Raw genomic sequence first — 11,428 nt, forward strand, 5'->3', positions numbered from 1 at the left:
ATTTTTCTCGTAAACAAAAACGATATAAGGCAAATAGATCGCAACAAAATGAAAATTTTAGAGTTCATGTGTGCAAAATAATTTGAAAAGTATAATAAATTGAAAATTATTTCACGCACTAAAAATGAACTCCAAAATCCATGTTTGGGAAATTCCACTTGTACAACTCCTTAAAAATAGCTTGGTGGAATTTTATTGGAAAGAGATTTCTAATTGATCCTAACATGTTTTAAGTGTGGTCGATATGCATGCCACAAACATGTTGAGGATGCATGTGGCATAATGATCCAAAAATTTCAAGAAGTAGAAAAAATTAAATTCTCAAGTTAACATGTGGTGCGATATTTACCATATCCAAACAAGGGTACTTTTTGCCCATCCCTAAAATTCACACATACTTTTTGGAATTATCTCTCTCAACATTTGGGTATTTCCATTATGGTTGTTCAAATTTTTTTCAGATACAAAATTGAGTTTTCACTCTCTCATTTTTCTCGTAAACCAAAAAGATATACGGCAAATAGATTCCAACAAAATGAAAACTTTAGAGTTCATGTGTGCAAAAAAATTTGAAAACAATAATAAATAGAAAATAATTTCACGGACAAAAAATGAACTCCAAAATCCATGTTTGGGAAATTCCACTAGTACAACCCCCTAATAATAGCTTGGTGGAATTTTATAGGAAAGAGACTTCTAAAAGATGCTAACATGTTTTAAGTGTGGTGGATAAGCATGCCACAAACATGTTGAGGATGCAAGTGGCCTTATAATAGAAAATTTTCAAGGAGTAGAAAAAATTAAATTCTCAAGTTAACGTGTGGTTGGATATTTACCAAAGTCAAGCAAGGGTACTTCTTGCCTATCCTTAAAAATCACTGAAACTTTTTGGAATTATCACTCTTAGCATTTGTACATTTCCACTTTGGATGTTCAAATTTTTTTTTTCAGATCCAAACTTGAGTTTTCACTCTCCCATTTTTCTTGTAAACAAAAAAGATATAAGGCAAATAGATCGCAACAAAATGAAAATTTTAGAGTTCAAGTGTGCAAAAAAATTTGAAAACTATAATAATTAGAAAATTATTTCTCGCACTAAAAATGAACTCCAAAATCCATGTTTGGGAAATTCCACTAGTACAACCCCCTAATAATAGCTTGGTGGAATTTTATAGGAAAGAGACTTCTAACTGATGCTAACATGTTTTAAGTGTCGTGGATATGCATGTCACAAATATGTTGAGGATGCAAGTGGCCTAATGATCCAAAAATATCCAGGTGTCGAAAAAATAAAATTCTCAAGTTAACGTGTGGTTGGATATTTACCCAAGCCAAACAAGGGAACTTTTAGCCTATCCTTAAAAATCACAGATACTTTTTGGAATTATATCTTTCACCATTTGTGCATTTCCATTTTGGATATTCTAATTTGTTTTTGAGATCCAAACTTGCGTTTTAACTCTCCCATTTTTCTCGTAAACAAAAATGATATAAGGCAAATAGATCGCAACAAAATGAAAATTTTAGAGTTAATGTGTGTAAAAAAATTTGAAAACTATAATAAATAGAAAATTATTTCACGCACTAAAATTGAACTCCAAAATCCATGTTTGGGAAATTCCACTAGTACAACTCCCTAATAATGACTTGGTGGAATTTTATAGGAAAGAGACTTCTAACGGATCCTAACAAGGTTTAAGTGTGGTGGATATGCATGCCACAAACATGTTGAGGATGCAAGTGGCCTAATGATCCAAAAATTTCAAGGACTAGAAAAAATTAAATTCTCTTGTTAACGTGTGGTTGGATATTTACCGAAGCCAAACAAGGGTACTTTTTGCCTATCCTTAAAACTCATAGATACTTTTTGGAATTTTCTCTCTCAAAATTTGTGCATTTTCATTTTGGATGTTCAAATTTTTTTTTCAGATCCAAACTTGAGCTTTCACTCTCCCATTTTTCTCGAAAAAAAAAAGATAAAAGGCAAATAGATTCCAACAAAATGAAATTTTAGAGTTCATGTGTGGAAAACAATTTGAAAACTATAATAAATAGAAAATTATTTCAGGCACTAAAAATGAACTCCAAAATATATGTTTGTGAAATTCCACTAGTACAACCCCATAATAATAGCTTAGTGGAATTTTATAGGAAAGAGACTTCTAACGGATCCTAACATGTTTTAAGTTTGGTGGATGTGCATGGCACAAACATGTTGAGGATGCAAGTGGCCTAATGATCAAAAGCTTTCAAGGAGTAGAAAAAATTAAATTCTCATGTTGACGTGTGGTTGGATATTTACCAGAGCCAAACAAGGGTACTTTTTGCCTATCCTTAAAAATCACAAACACTTTTTCGAATTATCTCTTTTAGCATTTGTGTATTTCCAATTTGGATGTTCAAATTTTCTTTTCAGATCCAAACTTGAGTTTTCACTCTCCCATTTTTCTCATAAACTAAAAAGATATAAGGAAAATAGATCGCAACAAAATTAATATTTTAGAGTTCATGTCTGCAAAAAAATTTGAAAACCACAATAAAAAGAAAATTATTTCCCGCACTAAAAATGAACTCCAAAATCCATGTTTGGAAATTCCACAAGTACAACCCCCGAATAATAGCATAGTTTAATTTTATAGGAAAGAGACTTCTAACTGATCCTAACATATTTTGAGTGTGGTGGATATTCAAGCCACAAACAAGTTAAGGATGCAAGTGGCCTAATGATCCAAAAATTTCAAGGAGTAGAAAAAATTAAATTCTAAAGTTAACATGTCGTTGGATATTTTTACTAGAGCCAAACAACCCACTTTTTTCCTATCCTTAAAAATCTCAGATACTTTTTGGAATTATATCTCCCAACATTTGTCCATTTCAATTTTGGATGTTCAATTATTTTTTTCAGATCCATACTTGAGTTTTCACTCTCCCATTTTTCTCGTAAACAAAAACGATGTAAGGCCAATAGATCGCAACAAAATGAAAATTTTAGAGTTCATGTGTGCAAAATAATTTGAAAACTATAATAAATTAAAAATTATTTCACGCACTAAAAATGAACTCCAAAATCCATGTTCGGAAGAATCTACTAGAACAACCCCCTAACAATAGCTTGGTGGAATTTTATAGGAAAGAGACTTTTAACTGATCTTAACTTGTTTTTAGTGTGGTGGATATGCATGCCACAAACATGTTGAGGATGCAAGTGGCCTAATGATCCAAAAATTTCGAGTAGAAAAAATTAATTTCTCAAGTTAACGTTTGGTTGGATATTTACCAGACCCAAACAAGGGTACTTTTTGCCTATCCCTAAAAATCACAGAAACTTTTTTGAATTATCACTCTCAGCATTTGTGCATTTCCATTTTGGATGTTCAATTTTTTTTTCAGATCCAAACTTGAGTTTTCCCTTTCCCATTTTTCTCAAGTTAACGTTTGGTGGGATATTTACCAGAGCCAAACAACCCACTTTTTGCCTATCCTTAAAAATCACAGACACTTTTTGGAATTATCTCTCTCAGCATTTGTGCATTTCCATTTTAGATGTTAAAATTTTTTTTTTCAGATCCAAACTTGAGTTTTCACTCTCCCATTTTTCTCGTAAACAAAAAAGATAATAGGCAAATAGATCGCAATAAAATGAAAATTTTAGAGTTCATGTGTGCAAAAAAATTGAAAACTAAAATAAATAAAAAATTATTTCACGCACTAAAAATGAACTCCAAAATTCATGTTTGTGAAATTCCACTAGTAGAACCCCCTTATAATAGCTTGGTGGAATTTTATAGGAAAGAGACTTCTAACTGATCCTAACATGTTTTAAGTGTGGTGGATATGCATACCACAAATATGTTGAGGATGCAAGTGTCCTAATGATCCAAAAATTTCAAGGAGAAGAAAAAATTAAATTCTAAAGTTAACGTGTGATTGGATATTTACCAGAGCCAAACAACCCACTTCTTGCCTGTCCTTAAAATTCATAGATACTTTTTGGAATTATCTCTCTCAACATTTGTGCATTTCCATTTTGGATGTTCAAATTTTTTTTTCAGATCCAAACTTGAGTTTTAACTCTCCCATTTTTCTCGTAAACAAAAAAGATATAAGGCAAATAGATCGCAACAAAATGAAAATTTTAGAGTTCATGTGTGCAAAAAAATATGAAAACTATGATAAATAGAAAATTATTTCGCGCACAAAAAATGAACTCCAAAATCCATGTTTGGGAAATTCCACTAGTACAAGCCCGTAATAATAGCTTGGTGGAATTTTATAGGAAAGAAACATCTAACTGATCCTAACATGTTTTAAGTGTGGTGGATATGCATGCCACAAATATGTTGAGGATGCAATTGGCCTAATGCTCCTAAAATTTCAAGGAGTAGAAAAAATTAAATTCTCAAGTGAAAGTGTGGTTGGATATTTACAGGAGCCAAACAACCAACTTTTTGCCTATCCTTAATAATCATAGATACTTTTTGGAATTATCTCTCTCATCATTTGTGCATTTCCATTTTGGATGTTCATATTTTTTTTTCAGATCCAAACATGAGTTTTCACTCTCCCATTTTTCTCGTAAACAAAAAAGATATAAGGCTAATAGATCGCAACAAAATGAAAATTTTAGAGATCATGTGTGGAAAAAAATTTGAAAACTATAATAAAGGTCAGTGAAGAAAATTATTTCACACACTAAAAATGAACTCCAAAATCCAAGTTTGGGAAATTCCACTAGTACAACCCCTTAATAATAGCTTGGTGGAATTTTAAAGGAAAGAGACTTCTAACTGATCCTAACATATTTTTAAGTGTGGTATCCAAGCATGCCACAAACATGTCGAGGATGCAAGTGGCCTAATGATCCAAATATTTCAAAGAGTAGAAAATGTTAAATTCTCAAGTTAACGTGTGATTGGATATTTACCAGAGCCAAACAACCCACTTTTTGCCTATCCTTAAAAATCACATATACTTTTTGGAATTATCTCTCCCAATATTTGTGCATTTCCATTTTGGATGTTCAAATTTTTTTTTCAGATCCAAAATTGAGTTTTCCCTCTCCCATTTTTCTCGTTAAAAAAAAGATATAAGGCAAATAGATTGCAACAAAATGAAAACTTTAGAGTTCATGTGTGCAAAAAAATTTGAAAACTATAATAAATAGAAAATAATTTCGCGCACAAAAAATGAACTCCAAAATCCATGTTTGGGAAATTCCTCTAGTACAACCCCCTAATAATAGCTTCGTGGAATTTTATAGGAAAGAAACTTCTAACGGATCCTAACATGTTTTAAGTGTGGTGGATATGCATGCCAAAAACATGTTGAGGATGCAAGTGGCCTAATGATCCAAAAATTTCAAGGAGTAAAAAAAATTAAATTCTCAAGTTAACGTGTTGTTAAATATTTACCAGAGCCAGACAAGGGTACTTTTTGCCTATCCTTAAAAATCATAGATACTTTTTGGAATTATCTCTTTCATCATTTGTAAATTTCCATTTTGGATGTTCAAATTTTTTTTTTCAGATCCAAACATTAGTTTTTACTCTACCATTTTTCTCGTAAGCAAAAATGATATAAGGCAAATAGATCGCAATAAAATGAAAATTTTAGAGTTCATGTGTGCAAAAAAATTTGAAAACTATAATAAATAGAAAATTATTTCACGCACTAAAAATGAATTCTAAAATCCATGGTTGGGAAATTCCACTAGTACAGCCCCCTAATAATAGCTTGGTGGAATTTTATAGGAAAGAGACTTCTAACTGGTCCTAACAAGTTTTAGGTGAGGTGGATATGCATGCCACAAGCATGTTGAGGATGCGAGTGGCCTAACGATCCAAAAATTAGGGGGAGTAGCGAAAATTAAATTTTCAAGTTAACGTGTGGTTGGATATTTACCAGAGCCAAACAAGGGTACTTTTTGCCTTTCCTTAAAAATCACAGATACCTTTTGGAATTATGTCCCACAGCATTTGTGCATTTCCATTTTGGATGTTCAAATTTTTTTTTCAAAGCCAAACTTGAGTTTTACTCTCCTATTTTTCTCGTAAACAAAAACGATATAAGGCAAATAGATCGCAACAAAATGAAAATTTTAGAGTTCATGTGTGCAAAATAATTTGAAAAGTATAATAAATTGAAAATTATTTCACGCACTAAAAATGAACTCCAAAATCCATGTTTGGGAAATTCCACTTGTACAACTCCTTAAAAATAGCTTGGTAGAATTTTATTGGAAAGAGATTTCTAACTGATCCTAACATGTTTTAAGTGTGGTGGATATGCATGCCACAAACATGTTGAGGATGCAAGTGGCATAATGATCCAAAATTTTCAAGAAGTAGAAAAAATTAAATTCTCAAGTTAACATGTGGTGTGATATTTACCATATCCAAACATGGGTACTTTTTGCCCATCACTAAAATTCACACATACTTTTTGGAATTATCTCTCTCAACATTTGGGTATTTCCATTATGGTTGTTCAAATTTTTTTTCAGATACAAAATTGAGTTTTCACTCTCTCATTTTTCTCGTAAACAAAAAAGATATACGGCAAATAGATTCCAACAAAATGAAAACTTTAGAGTTCATGTGTGCAAAAAAATTTGAAAACAATAATAAATAGAAAATAATTTCACGCACAAAAAATGAACTCTAAAATCCATGTTTGGGAAATTCCACTAGTACAACCCCCTAATAATAGCTTGGTGGAATTTTATAGGAAAGAGACTTCTAAAAGATCCTAACATGTTTTAAGTGTGGTGGATATGCATGCCACAAACATGTTGAGGATGCAAGTGGCCTTATAATAGAAAATTTTCAAGGAGTAGAAAAAATTAAATTCTCAAGTTAACGTGTGGTTGGATATTTACCAAAGCCAAACAAGGGTACTTCTTGCCTATCCTTAAAAATCACATAAACCTTTTTTGGAATTATCACTCTTAGCATTTGTGCATTTCCACTTTGGATGCTCAAATTTTTTTTTCAGATCCAAACTTGAGTTTTCACTCTCCCATTTTTCTCGTAAACAAAAAAGATATAAGGCAAATAGATCACTACAAAATAAAAATTTCAGAGTTCATGTGTGCAAAAAAATTTGAAAATTATAATAAATAGAAAATTATTTCACGCACTAAAAATGAATTCCAAAATATATGTTTGCGAAATTCCACTAGTACAACCCCATAATAATAGCTTAGTGGAATTTTATAGGAATGAGACCTCTAATGATCCGAACATGTTTTAAGTGTGGTGGATGTGCATGCCACAAACGTGTTGAGGATGGAAGTGGCCTAATGATCAAAAACATTCAAGGAGTAGAAAAAATTAAATTCTCATGTTGACGTGGGGTTGGATATTTACCGGAGCCAAACAAGGGTACTTTTTGCTTATCCTTAAAAATCTCAGATACTTTTTGGAATTATCTCTCTCTGCATTTGTGCATTTCCATTTTTAATGTTCAATTTTTTTTTTCAGATCCAAACTTGAGTTTTCACTCTCCTATTTTTCTTGTAAACAAAAAAAGATATAAGGCAAATAGATCGCAACAAAATGAAAATTTTAGAGTTCATGTGTGCAAAACAATTTGAAAGCTATAATAAATAAAAAATTATTTCACGCACTAAAAATGAACTCCAAAATCCATGTTTGGGAAATTCCACTAGTACAACCCCCTAATAAGCTTGGTGGAATTTTATAGGAAAGAGACTTCTAACGGATCCTAACATGCTTTAAGTGTGGTGGATATGCATGCCACAAACTTGTTGAGGATGCAAGTGGCCTAATGATCCAAAAATTTCAAGAAGTAGAAAAAATTAAATTCTCAAGTTAACATGTGGTGTGATATTTACCAATCCAAACAAGGGTACTTTTTGCCCATCCTTAAAATTTATAGATACTTTTTGGAATTATCTCTCTCAAGATTTGTGTGTTTCCATTTTGGTTGTTCAAATTTGTTTTCAGATCCAAATTTGAGTTTTCACTCTCCCATTTTTCTCGTAAACAAAAAAGATATAAGGCAAATAGATTGCAACAAAATGAAAACTTCAGAGTTCTTGTGAGCAAAAAAATTTGAAAACTATAATAAATAGAAAATAATTTCATGCACAAAAAATTAACTCCAAAATCCATGTTTGGGAAATTCCACTAGTACAACCTCCTAATAATAGCTTGGTGAAATTTTGTAGGAAAGAGACTTCTAACTGATCCTAACATGTTTTAAGTGTGGGGGATATGCATGCCTCAAACATGTTGAGGATGCAAGTGGCCTAATGATCAAAAAATTTCAAGGACCAGAAAAAATTAAATTCTCAAGTTAACGTGTGGTTGAATATTTACCAGAGCCAAACAACCCACTTTTTGCCTATCCTAACAAAATCACAGATACTTTTTGGAATTATCTCTCTCTGCATTTGTGCATTTCCATTTTGGATGTTCAAAATTTTTTTTCAGATCCAAACTTGAGTTTTCACTCCTCCATTTTTCTCGTAAACAAAAAAGATATAAGGAAAATAGATCGCAACAAAATGAAAATTTTAGAGTTCACGTGTGCTAAAAAATTTGAAATCTTTAATAAATAGAAAAATATTTCACGCACTAAAAATGAACTCATAAATCCACGTTTGGGAAATTCCACTATTACAACCCCCTAATAATAGCTTGGTGGAATTTTATAGGATAGAGACTTCTAATGGATCCAAACATGTTTTAAGTATGGTGGACATACATGCCAGAAACATGTTGAGGATGCAAGTGGCCTAATGATCTAAAAATTTCGAGTAGAAAAAATAAAATTCTCAAGTTAACGTGTGGTTGGATATTTACCAGAGCCAAGCAAGGGTACTTTTTTCCTATCGTAAAAAATCACAGATACTTTTTGGAATTATCACTCTCACCATTTGTGCAATTCCATTTTGGATGTTCTAATTTTTTTCAAATCCAAACTTGAGTTTTCACTCTCCCATTTTTCTCGTCAGCAAAAAAGATTTAAGGCAAATAGATCGCAATAAAATGAAAATTTTAGAGTTCATGTGTGCAAAAGAAATTTAATACAATAATAAATAGAAAATTATTTCACGCACTAAAAATGAACTCCCAAATCTATGTTTGGGAAATTCCACTAGATCAACCCCCTAATAATAGCTTGTGGAATTTTATAGCAAAGAAACTTCTAACGGATCCAAACATGATTTAAGTGTGGTGGATATGCATGCCACAAACATGTTGAGGATGCAAGTGGCCTAAAGATCCAAAAATTTCAAGGAGTAGAAAAAATTAAATTCTCAAGTTAACGTGTCGTTGGATATTTACCAGAGCCAAACAAGTGTAGTTTTTGCCCATCCTTAAAATTTACAGATACTTTTTGGAATTATCTCTCCCAATATTTGTGCATTTCTATTTATGATGTTCAAATTTTTTTTTCAGATCCAAAATTGAGTTTTCACTCTCCCATTTTTCTCGTTAAAAAAAAAAGATATAAGGCAAATAGATTGCAACAAAATGAAAACTTTAGAGTTCATGTGTGCAAAAAAATTTGAAAACTATAATAACTAGAAAATAATTTCGCGCACAAAAAATGAATTCCAAAATCCATGTTTGGGAAATTCCTCTAATACAACCCCCTAATAATAGCTTGGTGGAATTTCATAGGAAAGAAACTTCTAACGGATCCTAACATGTTTTAAGTGTGGTGCATATGCATGCCACAAACATGTTGAGGATGCAAGTGGCCTAATGATCAGAAAATTTCAAGGAGTAAAAAAAATTAAATTCTCAAGTTAACGTGTTGTTAGATATTTACCAGAGCGAGACAAGGGTACTTTTTACCTATCCTTAAAAATCACAAATACTTTTTGGAATTATCTCTCTCATCATTTGTGAATTTCCATTTTGGATGTTCAAATTTTTTTTTTCAGATCCAAACTTGAGTTTTCATTATCCCATTTTTCTCGTAAGCAAAAAAGATATAAGGCAAATAGATCGCTACAAAATGAAAATTTTAGAGTTCATGTGTGCAAAAAAATTTGAAAACTATAATAAATAGAAAATTATTTCACGCACTAAAAATGAACTCCAAAATCCATGTTTGCGAAATTCCACTAGTACAACCCCCTAATAATAGCTTGGTGGAATTTTATAGGAAAGAGACTTCTAAATGATCCTAACATGTTTTAAGTATGGTGGATATGCATGCCACAAGCATGTTGAGGATGCGAGTTGCCTAAAGATCCAAAAATTTCAAGGAGTAGAAAAAATGAAATTCTCAAGTTAACGTGTGGTTGGATATTTACCAGAGCCAAACAATGGTACTTTTTGCCCATCCTTAAAATTTACAGATAATTTTTGGAATTATCACTCCCAATATTTGTGCATTTCCATTTTGGACGTTCAAATTTTTTTTTCAGATCCAAAATTGAGTTTTCACTCTCCCATTTTTCTCGTTAAAAAAAAAGATATAAGGCAAATAGATTGCAACAAAATGAAAACTTTAGAGTTCATGTGTGCAAAAAAATTTGAAAACTATAATAACTAGAAAATAATTTCGCGCACAAAATATGAACTCCAAAATCCATGTTTGGGAAATTCCTCTAGTACAACCCCCTAATAATAGCTTCGTGGAATTTTATAGGAAAGAAACTTCTAACGGATCCTAACATGTTTTAAGTGTGGTGCATATGCATGCCACAAACATGTTGAGGATGCAAGTGGCCTAATGATCCAAATATTTCAAGGAGTAAAAAAAAATAAATTCTCAAGTTAATGTGTTGTTAGATATTTACCAGAGCGAGACAAGGGTACTTTTTGCCTATCCTTAAAAATCACAGATACCTTTTGGAATTATCTCTCTCATCATATGTGAATTTCCATTTTGGATGTTCAAATTTTTTTTTTTCAGATCCAAACTTGAGTTTTCACCATCCCATTTTTCTCGTAAGCAAAAAAGATATAAGGCAAATAGATCGCAATAAAATTAAAATTTTAGAGTTCATGTGTGCAAAAAAATTTGAAAACTACGATAAATAGAAAATTATCTCACACACTAAAAATGAACTCCAAAATCCATGTTTGGGAAATTCCACTAGTACAACCCCCTAATAATAGCTTGGTTGAATTTTATAGGAAAGAGACTTCTAACTGATCCTAACAAGTTTTAAGTGTGGTGGATATGCATGCCACAAGCATGTTGAGGATGCGAGTGGCCTAATGATCCAAAAATTAGGGGGAGTAGCGAAAATTAAATTTTCAAGTTAACGTGTGGTTGGATATTTACCAGAGCCAAACAAGGGTACATTTTGCCTTTCCTTAAAAATCGCAGATACCATTTGGAATTATGTCCCACATCATTTGTGCATTTCCTTTTTGAATGTTCAAATTTTTTTTTCAGATCCAAACTTGAGTTTTCACTCTCCTCTTTTTTTCGTAAA

This window comes from Aristolochia californica, unplaced genomic scaffold (genome assembly GCF_029961685.1).
Source record: "Aristolochia californica isolate CCGP_79_NKW_82.1479 unplaced genomic scaffold, dmAriCali1.0.hap1 SCAF_2, whole genome shotgun sequence".
NCBI lineage: Eukaryota > Viridiplantae > Streptophyta > Magnoliopsida > Piperales > Aristolochiaceae > Aristolochia > Aristolochia californica.